This window comes from Equus asinus, chromosome 21 (assembly GCF_041296235.1).
Source record: "Equus asinus isolate D_3611 breed Donkey chromosome 21, EquAss-T2T_v2, whole genome shotgun sequence".
NCBI lineage: Eukaryota > Metazoa > Chordata > Mammalia > Perissodactyla > Equidae > Equus > Equus asinus.
The window spans coordinates 48,890,951-48,915,476 of NC_091810.1; the positions used below are offsets into that span (position 1 = coordinate 48,890,951).

At 41.1% G+C, this 24,526-nt stretch overlaps 1 protein-coding gene across 9 annotated transcripts in view; it reads right to left on the reverse strand.

Annotated features, from left to right (window-relative positions):
- Positions 1-19,039, reverse strand: part of RBM6 (RNA binding motif protein 6) — a 110,693-nt gene extending 91,654 nt beyond the window's left edge. For 2 of the 9 annotated variants that reach the window (XM_044755356.2, XM_070493776.1), the window contains exons 1-2: positions 18,294-18,614; positions 17,967-18,070 (exon numbers count right to left, since the gene is read on the reverse strand). The gene's annotated coding sequence lies outside the window, so the exon portion shown is untranslated. Of the gene's footprint in view, positions 1-17,966; positions 18,071-18,113; positions 18,167-18,293; positions 18,615-18,837 lie in introns of those variants that run through there. The other 7 variants (XM_044755355.2, XM_070493777.1, XM_014840468.3 and 4 more) reach the window with 7 other exon arrangements.
- Positions 19,040-24,526: the final 5,487 nt, after the last annotated feature.

Genomic DNA, 24,526 nt, shown 5'->3' on the forward strand with positions numbered 1-24,526 from the left:
AAAAATGACAAGGAACAAAAGAAAAAACAGATACAGTAGATCTCACCAAAATTAAAAACTTTTGTGCATCAAAGTACGCTATTAAGAAAGAGAAAAATATAACCCACAGGTCAGCAAAATGGCAGACTAAGAAGTTCCAAAGACTTGTTCCTCCACAGAAACATCAAAAAACAAGCAGTAAATGTCTGAATCAACTATGCTGGAGCTTTAGAAAACAGTCAAAGGTTTACAACAACCAAGCAAATAATCAAGAAAAAGCCATCTTCTGGCCAACAGGCACATGAAAAGATGCTCAATATCACTAATCATCAGGGAAATGCAAACCAAACTACAATGAGATATCACCTTACACCTGTTAGAATGGCTATAATCACCAAGACAAAAACAACAAATGTTGGAGAGAATGTAGAGAAAAGGGAACCCTCACACACTGCTGGTGGGAATGCAAACTGGTGCAGCCACTATGGAAAACAGTATGGAGATTTCTCAAAAAATTAAAAACAGAAATACCATACGACCCAGCTATCCCACTACTGAGTATTTACCCAAAGAGCTTGAAATTAACAATTCAAAGAGATTTATGCACCCCTATGTTCACTGCAGCATTATTCACAATGGCCAAAACACGGAAGCAACCCAAGCGCACATCGACTGATGAATGGATAAAGATGTGGTATATATACACAATGGAATACTACCCAGCCATAAAAAGAAGACAAAATCATCCCATTTGCAACAACATGGATGGACCTGAAGGAGAACAGATTAGTGGTTACCAGAGGGGAAGGGGGTTGTGGGGTGGGCACAAGGGGTAAAGGGGCACATCTATATAGTGACTGACGAATAACAATGTACAACTGAAATTTCACAATGTTATAAACTAATTTGACCTCGATAAAACAAAAGAAAGAAAAAGCCATCTTCAAAACACTAGGAAAGTTTTGTGGTGTTTTTACTCATCCCCACCCCATCCCCTCTCCAGCATGGCAGTGGTTTTTGTCCCAAAGCAGTGGCAGCCCAGTTCCCAGCTCAGAGGAAGACCGAATTTGCAAATTATTGTGTACATCTGCATCTGTTCTAACCTGTCTGGGGGATATCTGAAAGACTGATGCAGGGTGCTTGTTTCTGTTGTACCTAACTCAGAACTCTGGGGAGGAAAGTGGCAGCATTGCTAATAAAAGCTGCAAAGCAGACTAGAGACTCACAGATATGGAGAAATTAGGGTGAAAACACTTTGGGGAATCAGGACATTCCAAAGCAACATGTATGGGAAAATTTAGAGAGCACATGCATACCCAGGCAAGACACATGATCAGACGAGACCCAAGAAGACCTTAAGCCTTCACTTCAGGCTTCAGGCTGATCCCTGGGCTCAGAGCAAGCCTACCTAAGTGTTGAAGGAGTGCCCCAGCACAGAACCAATCTGCAAAACAGCGAGAATAGTTATTTTCTGCTTTTCTCTTTTTTGTTTTTGGTGTGTTTTTGTTTGTTTGTTTGAGCTCCTAGCATTCAAAGAAATCTTGGTTAAAAGGTTAGAGGAACCAGAGCTAAAAGAACAGGTGTCAGTGATAACACACAATAAGAAACAGTCTTTGCAAAAATAGTTTAGAAGTCTCAAAACAGGCTATTACAGTCTTCAAAAAACAAAAAAAAATCAGCAAACCCCAAGAAAGGAGGAGACTCTGATTTCCAGATTTACCACATTAGAATAGTCAAATGCCCAACTTTCAAAACAACAACAAAATCACAAGGCATACAAAGAAACAGGAAAATACGGCCCATTCAAAGAAGCAAATGAACAGAAACTATTCCTGAGTAAGCTCAGACATCAGATTTAATAGACACAGACTTTATTACAACTGTCTTAAATATGTTAAACAAACTAAATGATAGGGGCTGGCCTGGTGGTGCAGCAGTTAAGTTCACCTGTTCCACTTCTCCGCGGCCCAGGGTTCGCCATTTCGATTGCCGTGTGCGGACATGACACCGCTTGGCACGCCATGCTGTGGTAGGCGTTCCACATATAAAGTAGAGGAAGATGGGCATGGATGTTAGCTCAGGGCCAGGCTTTCTCAGCAAAAAAGAGGAGGACTGTCAGTAGTTAGCTCAGAGCTAATGTTCCTCAAAAAAAAAAAAAATGAGGAAGAAATTAAGACATTTCCAGATAAGCAAAAGCTGAGGGAATACGTTACCACTAAATGGGCCCTGCAAGAAGGGCTAAAAAGAGTTCTTCAGGTTGAAATGAAAGGAAGCTACACCATAACTTGAAGCTGTATGAAGAAATAAAGATCTCTGGTAAAGATAAAAACAGGGGCAACTACAAAAGCTACTATCATTGTAACTTTAGTTTATTACTCCACTTTTTAGTTTCTACATGATTTAAACGACAAATGCACAAGAAATAGTTATTAATCTAGGTTAATGAGAACAATTTATAAAGATGTTATGTGACATGAATAACAGAGAGAAAGGAGCTAAACAGAAGCAGAGTTTTTGTATGCTATTGAACTTAAGCTGGTATAAACTCAAATTAAATTGTTACAACTGAGGGATGTTAAATGTAATCCCCATGGTAACCACAAAGAAAATATCTATAGAATATACACACAAGAAAATGAGAAGGAAATCAAAATATTTCACTACAAAAAAATCAGCTAAACACTAAAGGAGGCAATAATGGAAGAAATGGACAAAAAAAGCTATAAGGCATATAGAAAACAGATAGCACAATGGCAGAAGTCCCTCCTTATCAGTACATAATTACTTTAAATGCAAAAGATTTAAACTCTTCTAATCAAAAGTTGAGATTAGCAGATTAGATAAAAAACAACTACTAAGATGGTCCAACCACAGTCATGTGCCACATAACAATGCATATATGATGGTGGCACCATAAGATCAGTACCATATAGCCTAGGTATGTAGTAGGCTATACCATCCAGGTCCATGTAAGTACACTCTATGATGTTCGCACAATGGTAAAATAGCCTACGGACTCATCTCTCAGAACGTATCCCTGTTGTTAAGCGATGCATGACTGTATATGCTGTCTACAAGAGACTCAGTTTAGATCCAAAGACACACATAGATTGAAAGAAAAAGATATCCTATGTAAATAGTAACCAAATGAGAGCTGGGGTGGCTATACCTGTATCAGACAAAACAAACTTTAAATCTAAAAAGATACAAAAGACAGACATTATCTATTAAATAAAAGGTTCCAAAACCACAGCAAGAAGATAAAACAATCATAAACATTATGCACCTAATAACAGACTCTCAAAATATATGAAGCAAAAATTCAAAGACCTGAAGGGAGAAATAAACAGTTCTATGTTAACAGTTGGAAAACTTCAAACCTCACCTTCAATAACAGACAGATTGACCAGACAGAATGTAAGGAAATGGAGAACTTAACACAATAAACCAACTAGACCTAATCAACATATACAGAACACCCCACCCAACAGCAGACACATCTTCTCAAGTGCATATGGGATATGATCCAGGATGGACCACTTGGTAGACCACAGACAGGTCTCAATAGATTTTAAAAGATAAATACCAAACAAAGCATCTTCTCTGACCAAAATGGGATGAATTGAAAATGAGTAACATGAGGAAAACTGTAAAATTCACAGAATTTAAAATGCATATTACCCAACTTTTCAGTTCCTCTTTTAGGATTTCATTCTCTAGAAACCTACAATGTGAGGTGACATGTTTATAAAGGTACATAATGCAGCACTGTTTGTAATAGCAAAAGATTATAAAATCTAAATGTACACCAATAAAGTATAATTTGTACTACCAAAATACTATGCAATTCTCAAAAAGTGAAGTAGCTTTGTTAATATAGGATGAGCTATTATATATTAAGTTTAAAAATATGTACAAAATATATCTGTAATATGGTATCACCAATGCAAAAGAGAAAAGTATATACATTTATGTGTTGCTTATCAACGTATATACATTCTGAGAAATGTGTAATTAGGCAATTTCATCATTGTGCAAACATCATAGAGAGTACTTACACAAACCTAGATGGTACAGCCTACTACACACCTAGGCTATATGGTATAGCCTATTGTTACTAGTCTACAAACCTGTACAGCATGTTACTGTACTGAATATTGTAGGCAACTGTAACACAATGGTAAGTATTTGTGTATCTAAACATAGAAAACGCACAGTAAAAATGCAGTATGAAAGATAAAAAATGGTACATCTGTACAGGGCACTTACCATGAATGGAGCTTGTGGGACTGGAAGTTGCTCTGGATGAGTGACTAGTGAGTGAATGTGAAGGCCTAAGACATTACTGTACACTACTGCAGACTTTATAAACACTTTATTAAGTGTTATACAAAAATACTTTTTAATGAAGTATTTCTTTAAAAAAACCTCTTCTTTCTTCAATAATAAATTAACCTTAGCTTACTGTAACTTTTTTACTTTACATACTTTTTAATTTTTTTAACTTTTTCACTTTTTTTATAACAACACTTAGCTTAAAACACAAACACCTTGTATAGCTGTACAAAAATATTTTCCTTCTTTATATACTTATTCTATAAGCTTTTTCTATTTTTAAATTTTTTTTAACTTTTTAAACTTTTTTTAAAAAACTAAGACACAAACATGCACATCAGCCTATGCCTACACAGGGTCAAGATCACCAATATCACTGTCTTCCACCTCCAACTTTTGTCCCACAGCTAGGTCTTCAGGGGTAATAACACACAGGAAGCTGTCATTTCCTACGATAACAATGCCGCCTTCTGGAATACCTCCTAAAGGACCTGAAGGTTTGTTTACACCAGCATCACCACAAACTGGTGAGTAATGCGTTGCACTGCAACATTACAATGGCCACGACATCACTAAGCAATAGGAATTTTTCAGCTTCATTATAATCCTATAGAACCACCATCGTATATGCAATCTGTCATTGACCAAAACATTGTTACGCAGCTCCTGACTGTACAACAAAGTTAGAGGACTCACACTTCCCAATTTTAAAATTTACTACAAAGTTACAGTATTCAAGATAGTGTGGCACTGGCATAAGGATAAACATACAGATTAATGGAACAGAATTGAGAGTCTAAAAATAAACCCTCACATTTAGGGTCAAGTGTTTTAGACAAGTGCCAAGACAATTCAATAAAGAAAGGATAGTCTTTTCAACAAACAGTAGTGGGACAACTAGATGTCCTTACGCAAAAGAATAAAGTTGGACGGCCAGCCCAGCAGCATAGTGGTTAAGTTCCCATGCTCCACTTCAGTGGCCCAGGGTTCACAGGTTCGGATCCCGGGCACAGACCTACACACCACTCATCAAGCCACGCTGTAACAACATTTCACATACAAAATAGAGGAATATTGGCACAGATGCTAGCCTAGGGCCAATCTTCCTCAAGCAAAAAGAGGAAGATACCAGATGTTACCTCAGGGCCAATCTTTCTCAAAAAAAAAAACAAACAAAAAAAACAAAAAAACAAAGATGAAGCTTGACACCTACCTCACACCGTGTATAAAAACTAACTCAAAGTGGATCAAAGACCTAAATGCTTAAGAGGTAAAACTATAAAATTCTTAGGAAAAAACAGGCATACATCTTCGTGACCTTGGATTAGGAAGTGATTCCTTACATAAGATAGATACCCAAAGCACAAACAAAAGGAAAAACAGATAAACTAGACATCATCAAAATTTAAAACTTTTGTGCTTTATAGGTCACCATTAAGAAAGTGAAAAGACAACACACAGAATGAGAGAAAAGTTGTGCAAATCATGTATTTGATAAGTGACTTGTATCTAGAATATATAAAGAACTATTATATGGGGCTGGCCTGTGGCCTAGTGGTTAAGTGGCATGCTCCACTTTGGAGGCCCGGGTTCGGTTCCCGGGCATGGACCTACGGCACTCATCAGCGGCCACCCACAGATGAAACAGAGGAAGACTGGCACAGATGCTAGCTCAGGGTGAATACTCCTCAGCAAAAAAATAATAAAATAGAAAGAAAAGAATTTTTTTAAAAAAGAATTATTTTATAATTCAATAACAAAAAAACAAAAACCCAATTTTTAAAAAATGGGCAAAGGCTATGCGTAGACATTTCTCCAAAGATGATATGTAAATGGCCAATAAGCACAGGAAAAATGCTCAACATTACCCATATGGGAAATGCACATCAAAACCACGAGACACTACTTCACATCCACTAGGGTGGCTATAATAAAAGATAAATTGGTAAGGATGTGGAGAAATTGGAACACGCATACACTGCTGTGGGAATGTAGCAAAAGATTTGTGAAACCATCTAGTAGTGGTTCCCTCCAAAGTGTTCCTCAGGATAGCTGGAGTTCTTACAGACATGCAGTTTAATCCAGCAAAGCAAATGACTATTGGTCTTGGGGCCAAAATGATCTCAAAATATTCTCAAACTTTAAATGGGTAAAAACTCTGAGTTGCTGGCATGGAGTCAGAGCCACGTTTGGTAAGCAGAACTGGCACTATAAGATGAATTGAAAGCCAGGTTAAGGATTTAAATGTTGAAGCTCATCAGATCCCAGCAAAGATAATGGTTGGCATACAGAGCAAGACAGGAACCAAGGGGCCAGCCCTGGGGCCGAGTGGTTAAATTCACGTGCTCCACTTCGGCAGCCCAGGGTTTCACCGGTTCAGATCCTGGATGTGGACATGGCACTGCTCATCAAGCCATGCTGAGGCGGCGTCCCACACGCCAGAACTACAAGAATCCACAACTAAAAACGTACAACTATGTACAAGGGGGCTTTGGGGAGAAAAAGGAAAAATAAAATCTTTAAAAAAAAAAAAAGACAGGAGCCAAGAAAGTCAGAATCTGCTAAGGAGTATATAACAAACCACCTACCATATTGTCTAACTCTGAAAATAAGTGGCACTAAAACATCAATTCCATACCCAACTGTGGCTGGCAGTGAACATGCAAGTGGGAGCAAGAGGGGCCTACTACCTCAACCGCCCAGATCCCACCCCCAACTGATGCTACACAGCAATGAGTAGAAGGGCCTCTGTGGTGAGTTCTGAAGATCAGGATGCGAGCCGAGGTGAAGCTGCTACAAGTGCAGATCTTGGTGGTAGTAAATAGCCATGCAAGAGTCCTGAAGGTTGAAGTGAAAAATGGTTTCACAGGAATAGTGGTTGAATAGGGATCAGCTGGTCCTCAGAGACAGCGAGCATCATATTAAGTTATAGGCTATACTCCTAATGATGCCCTCCTAATGATAATGATCCCTTTAAGTTTCAACTTTGCAATTACACTCACCCAGAACCTAAAGACCTTCATTTCCTGGAAGGTGACCAGTGGGTTTGGGAATAAAGCCTCCCCATTTGCAGGTCAGCATCCTTTACCGTTGGAACTATGATGGTAGCTGACTGTTTTCGAGCCTCCTCCATCCTTAATTCTTGACTAATAAAAACATTCTTGGCAAATGCTTTCACTCTGGTTCATCTTGAAAAGGCCAAGAATTTCACCTCTAGTAGCATAATACCAATACCCAGGGCCATCCCTCTAAATTACAATTCCAGTTTCAAAAGCCAATAAGGCAGACCAGGGGCCCTATTCTATTAGTTTTATCTGTGGTATGCAGTGGCTTGATTTTGCTTTAAACGCTTTAATTTTGTCCAAAGTAAATACTTTAGGCTCCATAGGACACTCAGCTAAGAGCATCAAGGGGGCATTGACTGGCAAGCGATAGTTTGATGATCTACCCAACTAAGATCCAACTATGAGATTTTAAACAGTAGCAATTCTAATATGCGCTGAAGGAGCTGGAATTAGCAGCTGCTGGCAGCACTCTGGCCTTCCCCTCCCGCCGCAAAATTGCCATTAAAAGATTTTAAGTGTATTCATTCCAATCACAGGCGCTTGAAAGAGTCCTCTTCAGATCTGGAGTGGGAAATCTGCATGTCTGCTGCCTTCCTTGGATGTGGATCCTTGGATCTGGAGAGGATCCCTCTCCAGAATGATATTCTCATTCCCTGTTGATGGTACTTGCTTTGCCTACCATATTAACACACTCAAAAGTTAATTAAAAATGGATCAGACCAAAAAAAATGGATCACACATACATGTAGAAGCTAAAACTATAAAGCTTCTAAAAGAAAAAGGAGAAAAATCTTTTTGAGCTTAGTGCCAGCAAAGACTTTTATAAAGGATCCAGAAAGCATTAACCATAAAAGAACAGGATTAAAATTAAAACCTGTTCTTCAAAAGACTGTTAAAAAATAAATAGGCCAACTAAGGAACAAGGAGTAAATATCTGCCACACATATCTGACAAATGCTATTATCAGTCATAAAGAAAACAGATTAAAACCACAATGAAATACCAGAACACACCCACTAGGATTGCTAAAATTAAGAAGACTCACCAAATCAAATATTTCAGGATTTCCAGCAATCTCATACACTAGTAGAAAGAATGCACAATACTACAACAACTTTAGAAACTGGTCTGACCAACGCAACCCTATGACCCAACAATTCCACTTCTAAGTATTTACCTAAGATAAATGAAAGCAAAAGACTTTACAAAAATGTTCACGACCGCTTTATTCATAATAGCTTAAAAAAATGGAAACAACATAAATATCCTCCAACAGGGGATGAGATAAACATTGTTTGGTATCCTGAAGGGTTTTCCACTCTGGGTGAGTGTACTTCAGTCAGATTTTAAACGGAGAGGTGACTTTTTGGTAAAGCGGGAGAAGGATTAATAAGAAAGGAGGAGGGGGGGCAGCGGAAAAGGAGACTCAATAAGACCCATTTTTTTTAATTATTTTAAAAATTGTAAAATATACAGAATATAAAATTTGCCATTTTAACTTTTTTCAGTGTATAGTTCTGTGTCATTAGACACATTCACACTGTTGTGCAACCATCCACAGAACTTTTTTCATCTTGCGAAACTGAAACTCTGTACTCATTAAACAGTAACTCCCCATTACCCTCTTAACTGAGCCCTTGGAAACCACCATTCTACTTTGTCTCTATGATTCCGACTACTTTAAGTACCTCATAATTCTAGTGGAATCATACTATTTGTCCTTTTGTGACTACCTTATTTCACTTAGTATAATGTCTTCAACATACTACAGCATCAGAATTTCATTCCTTTTTTTTTTTTAAAGATTTTATTTTTCCTTTTTCTCCCAAAGCTCCCCAGTACATAGTTGTATATTTCTAGCTGTGGGTCCTTCCAGTTGTGGCATGTAGGACGCTGCCTCAGTGTGGCCTGATGAGCAGTGCCATGTCCACACCAAGGATTCGAACCAGCGAAACCCTGGGCCACTGAAGCAGAGCGCGTGAACTTAACCACTCAACCACGGGGCCGGCCTCTCATTCCTTTTTAAGGCTGAAAATATTCCATTGTATGTATATACCACATTTTGTTTATCCATCATCCACTGATGGACACTTGAGTTACTTCCATCTTTTGGCTATTGTGAATAATGAACCTGAAAGTACAAATATCTCTTTGAGACGCTGCTTTCAACTCTTTTGGATATATACGCAGAAGCGGAATTGCTGGATCATACGGTAATTCTATTTTTAATTTTTTTTAGAACCATCATACTATTTTTCACAGCCAGCGCCACATCATTTTACATTCTCACCAATAGTTCACAAGAGTTATGGACTGAATTGTGTCATTCCCCCTACCCCACCCCCCAACCCCGGTCCCACCACCCCCCATTCATATCCTGAAGCCCTAGCCCCCAACATGACCTCCAACATACTTGGAGATAGAGCCTTTAAGGAGGTAATTAAGGTTTAAAAGAGGATGTGAGGGTAGGGCCCTAATCCAATAGGACTGGTGTCAGAGAAGAGATACCAGGAATGACTGCATGGAGAAAAGACCACGGGAGGACACAACAAAAAGTCAGCTTTCTGCAAGCCAAGGAGAGAGGCCTCACCAAAAACCAACTCTGCTGACACCTTGATCTTGGACTTTAGCCTCCATACTGTGAGAAAATAATTTTCTGTTTGCCCATATTTGAATCAGTTTTTTGTTGTTGTTGATTTTAGTTTTCTATATATTCTGGATATTAATCACTTATCAGGTATATGATTTGCAAATACTGTCTTTCATTCTGTAGGTTGGCTTTTTACTCTGTTGATAGTGTTCTTTGATGCAAAAATGTTTTTAATTTTGACTACGTCCAATTTGTCTATTTTTTCTTTTGCTGACTGTGCCTTTGCTGCCCTATCTAAGAGATCAGGCCAAATTCAATGTCATGAAGCTCTCCCAAATTTTCTTCTAAGAGTTTTATTGTTTCAGCTCTTATATATAGGAGCAAGATCTATTCTTAAGAAGAGTATTTATGGAAGGTGAAGTTTTGTGCATTGATTCCTTTAAAAATATACATGCCCATGTTCTCCCTGGAATGTTTTCGTGTACCCCTAGATTGAAGAATGTAGTTTGAAGAACCTACCCTTACCTTGTCCTATCACTTAACTCTTTTTTTTTGCCTATATTACCACTCTGCTGTTTCCCTTTTGTTTGTAAACATATTCAAATCTCTCATGCAAAACACACACACACTAATACAAAACCTTTAAATAGTAGTTGAATAAATAAGTGAATGTCCCTCAAATATTGCTAATCCTCCAGGGCTCTATACTGTTCCCCAGCACTGTTCTTCTTTTTTTTTTTTTTAAAGATTGGCACCTGAGCTAACAACTGTTGCCCATCTTTCTTTTCTGCTTTTTCTCCTCAAATCCCCCCAGCACGGAGTTGTACATTATTAGTTGTGGGTCCCTCCAGTAGTGGCATGTGGGACGCTGCCTCAACGTGGCCTTGCATAGTGGTGCCATGTCCACACCTGGGATCCGAACCAGCAAAACCCTGGGCCACCAAAGCAGAGCATGAGAACTTAACCACTCGGCCATGGGGCCACCCCCTCCACCCAGCACTGTTCTTGATCCACATGCTATCCCTGCATGCCACAGACTGAATGTGTGTATCCTCCCGAAATTCATATGTTGAAGCTCTAATCCCCAATCTGATGGTATTTGGAGGTGGGGCCTTTGGAGGTAATTAGGTCATTAGGGTGGAGTCCTCATGAATGGGATTAGTGCCCTTATAAGAAAAGACAAAAGAGAGATGATCTCCTCTCCACGTGAGGATACAGCAAGAAGGCAGCTGTCTGCAAGCCAAGAAGATCCTTACCAGGAACCAAATAGGCTGGCACCTTGATCTTGAACTTCCCTGCCTCCAGAACTTTGAGAAACAAATTTCTACCATTTAAGCCACACAGTCTATTGTATTTTGTTATAGCAACCCAAGCTAAGACACTGGGCAATCTTATCTATTCCCAATTTAACCACCCTAACATCTCTATGATGATAATTTCCCCATCTCCTGCCTCGACTTCCCCTATAAAGTCCAAACGCTTGCCAGAAATCACCACTTGGTATCCCACAGGAATCTCAAACTCATGTACAAATTAGACTTCATTACTGTAGGGAGACATTTAAATACTTCATTATAGCTGCTTTTCCTCATGAATAAAAATTTCCCAGGTTTTAAATATTCTTATATCCTGGTCCCTAACACCAGCAAATTACAGTCACGTTCCTACTTTATGAGTGAACTTTGTAAGGCAGTAAGTACAGTGCAGTGGTGAAGGGCTAAGAGTACAGTCTCTGCCACACTGTAGGACCTTAAGCAAGTTATGTAATTTAATACCTCATTTTACTTATCCGTAAAAATAAGGATAAAGATGTCTACTTCATAGAGTTAACAGGATAAAACGACAACGTAAATTTGTTAGAACAGTGCCTGATAAATAAAATGCTCTGTAAACGTTACCTATTACTATTTTCAGGATTTATTTCAAAAATCATTAGGGGGGCCAGCCCAGTGGCGCAGTGCGCACGTTCCACTTAGGCGGCCTGGGGTTCACCAGTTCGGATCCCGGGTACGGGCAAGCCATGCTGTAGGAGGCATCCCGCGTATAAAGTAGAGGAAGATGGGCATGAATGTTAGCTCAGGGCGAGTCTTCCTCAGCGAAAAGAGGAGGATTAGCAGCAGTTAGCTCAGGGCTAATCTTCCTCAAAAAAAAAAAAATTAGGATATTAACCAACATGACCTCAATAAAAAAAAAAATCATTGAGATTTGGAATGCATTCTCAAAGATGCAGCCTGATTTGGCCAAATGACTGACATTAAAGTTTGATTTGCCGATTAGATTACACGGCAGACGTTTTCCATAAAATCTGCAGTTCCAAGGTTTTGACAAATACATATTTAAAGCATGCATGCAATACATATTATGTCAGAAAATACATCCTTTGCAGCCATTTATGACACAAATGCTATGATGCTAACTTAAAAATGTGCAAGGTGGTAAATAAGTTTTTCAAAATTTTAGGAAGAAAATTTTTTTTTTCAAGATTTTATTTTTCCTTTTTCTCCCCAAAGCCCCCCAGTACATAGTTGTATATTTTTTTCAGTTGTGGGTCCTTCTAGTTTTGGCATGTGGGACACCACCTCAGCATGACTGGATGAGACATCCACGCCCAGGATCCGAACTAGTGAAATGCTGGACCGCTGAAGTAGAGCGCGTGAACTTAACCAGTCGGCCATGGGGCCGCCCAGGGAAAATTTTTTTAATTCTCTTAAGTGGTCCAAGAGTAAAAGGGTTTCAAGATCATTGGCCTAGTGCAAGTGTTTTAGAGTCAGACTCCCTGCGTTTGAATCAAAAGTCCAGGGGCCAGCCCCATGGCCGAGGGGTTAAGTTCACATACTCCACTTTTGGCGGCCCAGGGTTTCGCCAGTTTGGATGCTGGGTGTGGACGTGGCACTGCTCATCAGGCCACACTGAGGCGGCGTCCCACACAGCACAACCAGAAGGACCTACAGCTAGAATATACAACTATGGACTGGGGGGCTTTGGGGAGAAGGAGGAGGAAAAGAAAAAAAAAAAAAGACTGGCAACAGTTGTTAGCTCAGGTGCCAATCTTTAAAAAAAAAAAACCCAGTTTTCTATTTATGTGTCCTTAATAAGCTATTTAACTTCTATATGCCTCAAAGCTCTTCTCCTATACAATGAGAATAATAATGATATCTACCTCATATGATTACTATAAGGAGTAAATGAGATCATGCATAAGAAACAATTATACTCATAGCAACATTATTCATAATAGCCAAAAACTGGAAACAATTCAAATATTCATCAACAGGAGGATGGATAAACAAAATGTGATATCCATAAAAAAGAATGCAACAACATAGATGAACCTCAAAAAACATTACAAGTGAAAGAAGCAAGACACAAAAGACTAAGAATTGTATAATTCCAATTACATGAAATTTTTACAAAATAAACTACAGAGACAGAAAGCAGATGAGTGGATGCTAGGACTTGCAGTTAGAGTGGGATGTGGGGATTAACAACAAACAGGAACTAGGAAATGTTTTGAGGTGTTAGAAATATTCTAAATCTGAATAGTGGTGGCGACTGCATCATTATGATATGTAAATTATGCCTCCCCCAAAAAAAGTTTTGAAAAATTTTAAAGCAACAATGTATTGAATACTATTACTACTGCTACTATGTTCAGGTATTTAAATCATAATAACATTAGCTGGAAAGGACCTCCCTGAGTATGTCTATTCCTACCCTGAAACAAGAATAATAAAGGCAAGCACTGCAGAGTACTGACTCTGCCACAGTTAAGCATTTTACACAGGTTCTCTCATTTAATCATCCCAAGTCCTCCACAGAGAAGGTTCTATTACTATCCCCACTTTACAGACTATGAAACTGAGGCTCAAATAGTTTGAGAAACCTGCGCCAAAATAATATAACTAATATGAGGAAAAGCCAATATGCAAACTCAAGACCATCTGATTCCAAAGCCAATGCCCTTAGAAAAACCTACTCTAAAATTCACACAGAATTTCAAAGGACTCTAAACAGCCAAAACGATCCTGAAAAAGAACATACTTGGAGGACTCACACTTTCTAAATTCAATACTTAACTACAGAGTTACAGTAATTGAAACAGTCTGGTACTAGTAAAAGGATAGATATACAGAACAATGGAATACAGAACCCAGAAAAACCCTCACATGTACGGTCAAGTGATTTTCAACAGGGTGCCTAGACCATTCAATGGGGAAAAAACAGTCTTTTCAATTAATGGTCACAGGAAAACTGGATATCCACATGCAAAAGAATGAAATGGGACCTTTACCCCATACCATATACAAAAATTATCTCAAGGGGCTGGCCCCATGGCCGAGTTCGCGCGTTCCGCTGCAGGCTGCCCAGTGTTTCGTCAGTTCGAATCCTGGGCACGGACATGGCACTGCTCATCAAACCACGCTGAGGCAGCGTGCCACATGCCGCAACTAGAAGGACCCACAACGAAGAATATACAACTATGTACCAGGGGGCTTTGGGGAGAAAAAGGAAAAAAAATTAAAAAATCTTAAAAAAAAAAATTATCTCAAAATGGATGAAAGACCTAAATGTAAGAATTAAAACTCTTAGAAGAAAACAGAGGGAAAGCTTTATGCATTGGATTTGGTAATAATCTCTTGGATATGACACCAAAAGCAGAGTCAACAAAACACAAATAGACAAATTGGGCTTCATCAAAATTAAAAGCTTTTTTGCATCAAAGAACACTATCAACAGAGTAAAGAGACAACCCACAGGATGGGAGAAAATATTTGCAAATCACATACTGATAAGGGATTAATATCCAGAATACACAGAAAATTCCTAAAACTCAACAAGAAAAAACAACCTAATTCAAAACTGGGCAAAGGACGTCAATATACTTTTCTGCAAAGAAGGATATACAAAGGGCCAATGAACACATGTAAAGATGCTTGACATCATTAACGAATAGGGAAATGCAAATCAAAACCACAATGACATACCACTTTACACCCAATAGGATGGCTATTCTCCAAAAAAAAAAAAAAAAACTAACAGAGGTTGGCGATGTGGAGAAATTTGAACCCTGTGCATGCTGGACATGTAAAATGGTAGAGCCACTGTAGAAAACAGAAAGGCAGTTCCTCAAAAAAATCACAAATAGAATTACCATATGATCCAGGAATTCCACTTCTGGGTATATACCCAAAAGAAACAAAAACAGAGACTCAAACAGATATTTGTATGCCCATGCTCACTGTAGCATTATTCTCAACAGCTAAAAGGTGTTAACAACTCAAATGTCCATCAAGAGATGATAAACAAAATGTAGTATATACATATAATGGAATATTATTCAGCCTCAAAATAGGAATGAAACTCTGATAAATGCTATAACATGGATGAACCCTGAAGACATTATGCTAAGCGAAGTAAACCAGTCACAAAAGAACAAATATTGTATGATTTATAATTCTACTTATATAAAGGTACCTAGAACAGGCAAATTCACAGAGACAGAAAGCAGAATGGTGGTTGCCAGGGGCTGGGGGAGGACAGAATGGGGGAGTTATTGTTAAATAGGTGCAGAGTTTAGTTTGGGAAGATGAAAAAAGCTCTGGAGCTGGATGGTAATAATGGTTGCACTACATGAATGTACTTAGTATCACTAAACTGTACACTAAAAAATGGGAAAAAAAGGGGGCTGGCGCTGTGGCCTAGTGGTTAAGGTAGGTGCACTCTGCTTCTGTGGCCCAGGTTCGGTTCCCAGGTGCGGACATACACTACTCATGGGTGGCCATGCTGTGGCAGTGACCCACATACAAAACAGAGGAACACTGGCATGGATGTTAGCTCAGGGCAAATCTTCCTCAAACAAAAAGAGGAAGACTGGCAACAGATGTTAGCTCAGGGCAAATCTTCCTCAGCAGAAAAAGAAAGGAAAAAAAGAGAGATACTACTTCATATCCATTATGGTGGCTATCGTCAGAAAACAAGGAAACAAGTACTGGCAAGGATGTGGAGAAGTTGGAACCCTTGTGCACTACTGGTGGAATATAAAATGATGCAACTGCTGTGGAAAAACAGAAATACAGAATTATCATAAGACCCACTTCTGGGTATATACCTAAAGATACTGAAAGGAGAGTCATGAAGACATATTTGTATACCAATGTTCATAGCAGCATTATTCACAACAGCCAAAAGATGGAAACAACTCAATAGTCTACCAACAAATGAAGAGATAAACAAAATGTGGTCTATACACACCCATAGAATATTATTCAGTCTTAAAAAGGAATGAAAATGTCAATTATATCTCAACTAAAACACTTTTTTTATTTTTAAAAAAGGAATGAAGTTTGAATACATGTTATGACATGAATGAACTTTGAAAACATTAAGTGAAATAAATCAGACACAAAAGGACAAATATTGTATGATTCCACATAAATGGGGTACCTAGGACAGGCAAATTCATACAGACAGAATATAGATAAGAGGTTAGCAGAGGATGGAGGGAGGGAGCAATGGGAGTTATTTGCTTAATGGTTAAAGTTCCTGTTTGGGGTGTTGAAAAAGCTTTGGAAACAGATAGTAGTGATGGTTGCACTACATTGTGTATGTAATTAATGCACTGAATTTTACACTTAAAAATGGTTTATGGGCAGGCCCCGTGGCCGAGTGGTTAAGTTTGCATCCTCTGCTGCTGCGGCCCAGGGTTCCGCTGGTTTGGATCCTAGGCGTGGACACGGCACCACTCATCAGGCCACACTGAGGCGGCGTCCCACATGCCACAGCTAGAAGGACCCACAACTAAAATATACAACTATGTACTGGGGGAATTTGGGGAGAAGCAGCAGAAAGAAAAAAAAAACGCAGATTGGCAACAGTTGTTAGCTCAGGTGCCAATCTTTAAAAAAAAATAAAAAAATAAAAAAGGTTTAAATGGCAAATTTTGTTACAATATATGTAACAAATTATATTTACCACATCTTTGTAAAAATATTAGTAATATACAAAAAACCATTATACATGTTAAATGTGTGAATTGTATGGTGTATGAATTATATCTCAACAAAGCTGTTTTAAAGAAAGGTAACAGTAGTGGCTAACGTTTAGTGAACACTTTCTGCACACCAGGCACTGTTCTAAGGGCATTATATGTATTACATAAATCTCACAAAAACCTATGAAGTGGTTAGATTTCTTAACCTCATTTCACATACGAGGAAACTGAAATTAGGTAATCTGTCCGAAGTCACTGAGTCAGTGGAGGAGTCAGGGTTTCAAACCCCATCAGATTCTAGAGCTCCTTATAGTTACCCAATCTGCTATACTGAGTCCCACACTGTGATGGGAGGAGTATAAAAGGCACTCAATAGCTGCCCCGTTAACTAACTGAATGAGACTAACAACATACTGTTGGAGTCTAGCAGAAAAATTGATTCTAAGCACTTTATACACAGCTAGAAGAGTCCATCAAAGATTTATGATCTTTAAAGTTTCAGAACTTTCCAATAGTTTTAATCTTAATACAACTCTGAATCAGATTAACACCAGTTTATACATTTAAACATTGGCAGAAGAGTATAACCTTGCCCAAGTATTTTTAATAAGTCCAGTGAGTTCCTTTAGTAACCTCCTCCTTGACAATTCTCCTCTGAAAGGCTACAAGCAGTTGGGATCCTAAAGGCAACAAAAATAAACCCGTCTGGTAACAGAATTCTATAAAGAAGGGTGCTACAGACGTCCAGAAAGAGAGACCTAGTACCTAACCTAGGTTAAGTACCTAGTTAGATGCTAGTTAATAATAAGACAAGGTTCAAGTCTAACTTTTGTTGTGCTTCACCAAAATGGTAACATACCATTAGTTACTTTAGACATTGCCTGTCCTACCACTCATCAGTTCCTGATACCTCTTCCTTACAGTCCTCTCAAGTTTGCTGATGTTGACATTATTAAACCACTCACACTGGTGGCATTACTCAACAGGAAATTGAAAACTAACAAACCTAGGGCACAATCCAGAGTTCAGAAAATGAACCAGGTGACCAGACGCATCAGTCTACTGAACTCCTTCACTTAGCTCCAGCAACTCTGACCTTCACAAGCAAACCTGGAATATGTAAAAAATACAATTACCCTTACGGTTTACGTACCCTTCAAAACAAGGCCCGTTCTTTTCGCTAAAAAAATGCACTGCGAGTTGAACCTAGAAGCACAACATCAATTCTGAAGTTAAGAGAAAAACAGATTTACAATGCCAAAAGGAATCTAAAGAGTAAATACAAGGAAACATCCCTCTCCTCCCACATTTGCCCAACGGGCAAAGAACCCACCAGACCACTCCCCCGCCTCCAGGTTCTACCGCCCCGCGTGCCGGGCTCCGAGCTCCCGCGCCCTGTGGTCCGACCGAGCCCACTTGTATCCGTCCAGGCCTGACGGCGAAGCTCTGTGCTAGACACAAGAAGGGCTCCCTCTCAAGCAATGCCTCAGAACTCTATCAGATTCCTGCAACAGCAGGAAAAAAGGAGAAGAAAAGGGCCCGCCTGCGGCTCCGCAGACCGGGAGTACCGAACCGCAACCACACGCCAGCCCTCGACCCCGCAAGCCGGCCGCCCCGAGACTGGACCGGTAATTCTACCGCCGCGCCGAGCCCCGCCCCGGGCCCGCGACCGTTCCGGGGCGTTCCTCCGGTGGGCGGCGCCTCCCTAACCACACCGCCACTTTGCTCTCTTCTTCCCGAGCGAGGCCGCGGCCGCCCCGCGACACCGAAGCCGCAGCTTCCAGGCCGCGTGGGCCTGCGATTTCCAGAGCGGCCTGACGAGCAGCCTCCTTCCCCGCAGGCTCCGGCACGACCTCTCTACCGCCCCGGGCCCTTACCTAGGCAACGCGGCCTCCACGGCCCGCTCCTCCTAATATTCAGCCGCCGCCACCGACCCAGCGCCGCGGAGACCGGAACTTCCTCCGCGCCGGCCGCTGCCTCCACAAAGGCGCGGCGCCGCCGCCTTCAGCGCTCAGCCCGCCGGGAGATGGAGTACAGCAAGGAGTCGCACCGACTCCGCTCCCGCCGTGCCCCGCGCGTGGTGGGGTGGGGGTTGGGGAGTTATTTTTGCCTGCGTGGGCGGGGCGAAAGGATCAGCTACTCGCCGGCGTCCTATGACAGGGCGCGCTTCTCCGCCGAGGTCCACCGGCTTGCTGGGGCTTGTGGTTTGGCAGCTGGCTAGTGGCCGCTGATAGTCCTGCGCTCCCTTTGGAGTTGAGGAAAACCTGCAGTCTTTTGGTTGCTTGGCCTTCTCGATGTTTGCTCCCCACCAGGAGCGCGGACACGGCCCTGGCCTCCCTAGCTCGAGGCCGCCTTATTATCCGTTAGTGTCAAAGAAATGGAAGGGAGCCTGCTCCGGCCTAAGCTTTCCTGGGAAGGGACTGCTGACCTACACAAGCGCCTGGCTCCCGACCCTCCCAGCCAAAGATCTTAGTCCTTTTGCCCAAGACCCGAAGATAGATACGAGAGAAGCACTTGAATTACAGAAGCAGTCACAGAGGCTCATCTCCTTTTCTTTCTGATGAGTTTCCAGGTGAGGCATCCCCACCTCGAGAATACCAGGCGGATATCAGCTATGTTAAAGGTTCAGTAGCCCTATCGAAGGAAAATCCACCCAGCTTCCACAAGACTCTCGGGCAATAAATCTGGCCAAGATTAACTTGTGCGAGGCCACAGAGGAACTGGAAGGTCTCTGCAAATCAGCAACCTAGTGGAAAATGGGACAGCACAGCTATCAGTTTGCAGCTCACTTCCAGAATCTCCTTTCAGCTAACGTTCTTCAAATGGCCAGCTCCAAGCTTCCAGATGGATTGTCTACACTGGTTAAAATGCTCACTGGTTCCGGCCACCTGGTGTCCCTGTTAGTGCAACCCTTAGGGAAAGTAACCTGATTTTATAACCTAAATTCAACATCATGGGATAAAAGAAGTCTGCTGCAAGAAAAGCATATAAAGCATTCTAAAATAAAGCAAGCCTTGTCTATAGAGATCAGAAGTTGTTGGGTTAAGTAGTCTTTAAAGTTACCTTCCCACTTTTCAGGCATCTTGCTTGAAAATCATCATTCATTCAAGAACTTTATAAAGCACCTACTCTGTGCCAGGCACTGTATCAGATGCTGAGGTTGCAGGAATGAATTAAACTGGATAAAATTTGCATACTAATGGAGATGGGGGTGGGGCAGTTATTGGAGACAGACAACAAACTAAACAAGATGTACAGTCTCTGCTGAAATGAGTTTGGTTTCTGTAAGGAGAGATGGAAAACTTTTGGAGGTCTCTAAATAGAATAATATCATAACTTGACTTCCATATTAATAGGATCCCTCTGGCTGCTGTGTAGAGAATAGGCTGAAGGTGGGAAGGGCAGAAGCAAGGCAGTCAGTAGGAGACTTGCAATAACACAACCACAGAAGGGTGGTACTTTACCTGTGTGGCTATTAATGGAAACAGGAGACATGGACTGGGATGAGGGAAGAGAGGGAAGAATGTGAGAAGAGCAGGTTTGGTAGGAAGAACAGGAGATCAGTTTTGGGTAGGTTGAGTTTCCTATGTCTAGTAGACAAGTGAGATGTGGAGTTGGCAGTTAGATACATCAGTCTGGAGTTCCGAGTAAAGTCAGGGGCTAAAGATGCAAATCTGGGAGGTGTCATCATATTGCTGGTGCTGGTATCTAAAGCCATGGTCTTGGATGAGGTGACCAAGGGAATGAGGAAGCGAGTATAGACAGGAGAGTAGAGTTCCAACCCTGAGCCCTGGGGCACATGAACACTAAGAGGTTCCTGGGAAGAGGAGGAACAGCTACACAGAACTGTGGGTACTTTGACTTTGCTTCCCAAACTGGGCCATTATTGGTGAGTCTCTTCCTTATCAAAGAGGTAAACCATAAAAGGAACTAATTATTCTTGCCTTATGCCGAATCTCCTTGGGTAATAATAGTTGCTACTCTTTATTACACTATATGCCTGGCATTGTGCTGGCACTTCATTATCTCATTTAATCTTCACTATAACCATATGACATCCCCTTTTTATACTTAAGGAAACCAAAGCCCAGAAAGATTAACTTGCCATAGTTGGAAAGCAAAGGGTAGGGAATTCCAACCCAGGTCAGTCCCACTCCAAGGCTCATGCTGCTCCTGACTACCTTCCCCCTTTCCTTAAGATGATTATTGAGGGTTTTCAGAGGAAGCATCTGGAATTTTTTTTTTTTTTTTTTTGCTTTTTCTCCCCAAATCCCCCCAGTACATAGTTGTATATTTTTAGTTGTGGGTCCTTCTAGTTGTGGCATGTGGGACACCGCCTCAACGTAGCCCGATGAGCAGTGCCATGTCCACGCCCAGGATCCGAACCGGCGAAACCCCAGGCCACCAAAACAGAGCACACGAACCCAACCCATCGGCCTCGGGGCCAGCCCCTGGAATTTTTTTTTTTACTTATGTGAGGCCATAGTACTTGAAAGATTGTTTTCACTGCCTAAGACCAGGAAGCATGAACTATTTAGAAGAGCTGACCCAGAGCAGCACCCTCGCCTAGAATGTGGAGTACAGGGTCCAGTCAGGGAGGTGGGCTCACTTTCAGCCCCTAAATCCTCACAGAGGAGGACCCAGCAAAGAGAAAGACCTTGTCCTGCCTGTTGTTCCTTGTTCCCTCAGTCTCACTGAAGCCATGGCTCTTCAGCATTGAAAGTAGGGATCTGATCAAATGTTACAATGAGAGACAGGTGGGGCCGGCCCCGTGACCGAGTCGTTAAGTTCTAAGTTCGTGCACTCTGCTTTGGCAGCCCAGAGTTTCGCTGGTTTGGATCCTGGGCACAGACATGGCGCTGCTTGTCAAGCCATGCTGAGGCAGCATCCCACATGCCACAACTAGAAGGACCCACTACTAAAAAGATACAACTATGTACCAGGGGGCTTTGGGAAGAAAAAGGAAAAATAAAATCTTTGAAAAAAAATGAGCGACCCGAACCAAGAGAGATACGGATGATAGAAGACCATAGATGAAATTTTCCAGGAGAGCAGGAAAAGCAGCTAACCAGCTGCCTTACCAGGAGTTACAAAGTAATAAAGGCAGGAAGGAAAAACCTCTTCAAAATTTCCAGGGAAGGATGGACTATTCTTATTATTAGCACAGAATACTTCACATTAAATATCTTATATTTATATGAGGGGAAACTGCTGGAGATGCTGAAAGAGTCTTAAAGGATTTGCCCCGAGTCACGCAAGCAAGATAGCAACAGGGCTGGGAAAAGATCCCAGGCTCTGTGTACAGTCAGGCCTTTCAGTTTAGCTACAGCCTCTTCATAGCACCTCAGGTTCTGAAATGTCCACTAAAGCTAGGAAAGAAAAGAAATCTGGGGAAGAACAAGAGGTCATATTGTTATCTTTGCTCCAGCCCCACCTAGTCCTCACTACTGCTGTTGTGAAGATGAAACACTGTGTCCATGAAAATCATGGGCCTAGACAAAACAGAAAACTAAAGTTTTGAAGAGCCCTCACCCTGGAGGGAGACAAAAGGTGTCAGGGTAGCATGTTGTTTATGGAAAACCCAAGGTTTGAAACAGCATTGTACAGGGCAGCAGACCCATCATGGGCTTGACATTTATTATTATTCCAAAAGATCAAGATTTATTTCTTGGTAATTCTATCAGCAAAAAGTGACCTATAGGAAGGAATTGTCTCAATATTCAAATATAAATCAATAGATAGATTAAAACAGAGTTTTAAATAACAACTTTCAAATGTTTTAGTAAGTAGCCACAGTGACTTGCCCTCTGAGAGTGTCCTAGGCACAAGTCTTAGCCAGAAGCACATGGGATATATGGCTACTTGCTTGGCTGAGTAGACGCAGTACTTCCAAATGACAATGGTGCTATCTGGTGGAGTTGATGTGCTTGAAAGCAAGTGAGACTCTTGAAGAAACCCTGAGGTCAACATGGAGATTGTGGAGGAGACTAGTTAGATATGTTAGAAAACTTTAAATTTGTCTTCTGTGGAGATCAATTCTTTTTTTTTTTTTAAAGATTTTATTTTTCATTTTTCTCCCAAAGCCCCCGGTACATAGTTGCATATTTTTAGTTGTGGGTCCTTCTAGCTGTGGCATGTGGGATGCCGTCTCAGCATGGCTTGATGAGCAGTGCCATGTCCGAGACCAGGATTTGAACTGGCGAAACCCTGGGTTGCCAAAGCAGAGCACGCAAGCTTAACCACTGGGACATGGGGCTGGCCCTGGAGATCAATTCTATGAGGTACAACTTCTGGTTAATGGAATATAGCCAGGATATTTCTGTACCAACCAGAGAATATGATATCTTCTTGGCTTAAATTCTTACAATGTAATATGGTAGGATTAATGAGAGCAAAACTGTATAAATGATATTTACCCTAAGGGAGGAAGCCTATACTCCTGAGCTAGTGAGGAGAGAAAATACTGAGTGACCTGTTTTCCAGGGGGATAGACAGTTTTAGGAATTGGGCATTTTTCATGTGTTCTCACCTAAAAGGGAGGAGAAAGCTTCCCTTAAATTATGTGCAAGGATCTAATAGCCCTGTGCAAAGCCACTTCTAGTAAACGGCCACAGCTTTGTAACCATGTTAGTCACAGGCCAGTGTTGTGGAAGTAGGTTCCAAGTGGCAGCCTTCTGAGACCAGGAGAAAAGCCCAGGGGCAGAACTCTCCCCTAATTCCGGTGTAGAGCAGAGATGGGAACAGAACACTACATTGGGGTGCTTGGAGCAGCAGGGAGAATCAAAGGAGTAGTTTTAGGCTTTTTCCTTCATTCCAGAACTGTTGGGGGAATTAACCAGGAGGCTATAGAGTGATTTAATTGCTTCAGAGAAAACATGAGCAATATTGTCGTTAATCCCTAATTTTACTTCTTTATTTTTTCTTTTTTGCTGAGAAAGTTTCGCCCTAAGCTGACATCTGTGCCAATCCTTCTCTATTTTGTATATGAGTCACTGCCACAGCATGGCCACTGACCAGTGGTGTAGGTCCACGCCCGGGAACCGAACCTGGGCCACCAAAGCAGAGCGCACCAAACTTAACCACTAGACCACAGAGCGGCCCCAAATTTTACTTCTTTAAACTGTTCTCCAAAAATATAATTGGGAAAGCTTTATGTTTTCCTGCTGTTTTTATTGCTTTGCACCTAGGAAATTACGAATGTCCAGAGAAGTGAGTGGTTCCTTGCCCTGGCAAATCACCTGTGAATCTTTTGAAAAGATATTGATGCCAGAGTCTCATCTCAGTGTAATTAAGTCAAAATCTCTAGGAGTGGTGTCCAGGCATTAGTGTTTTTTTAAGTTCCCCAGATCATGCTATGTGCAGAGTTGAGAACTACTGTTCTAGAGCCTCATACTGATATATTAAAACCTGGCTAAAAGGATGTTTTTTAGCAACAATCAGTGTGCCTACATCCTTTACAGCCGGAGTGGCTGGGTCCACTAATGACACTTATCCAGCCCCCAAACTTACACTGTGCTTCCACAATCAGTGGAGAAAACAACGCCAACGTCTCTTTCTCTCACTTGA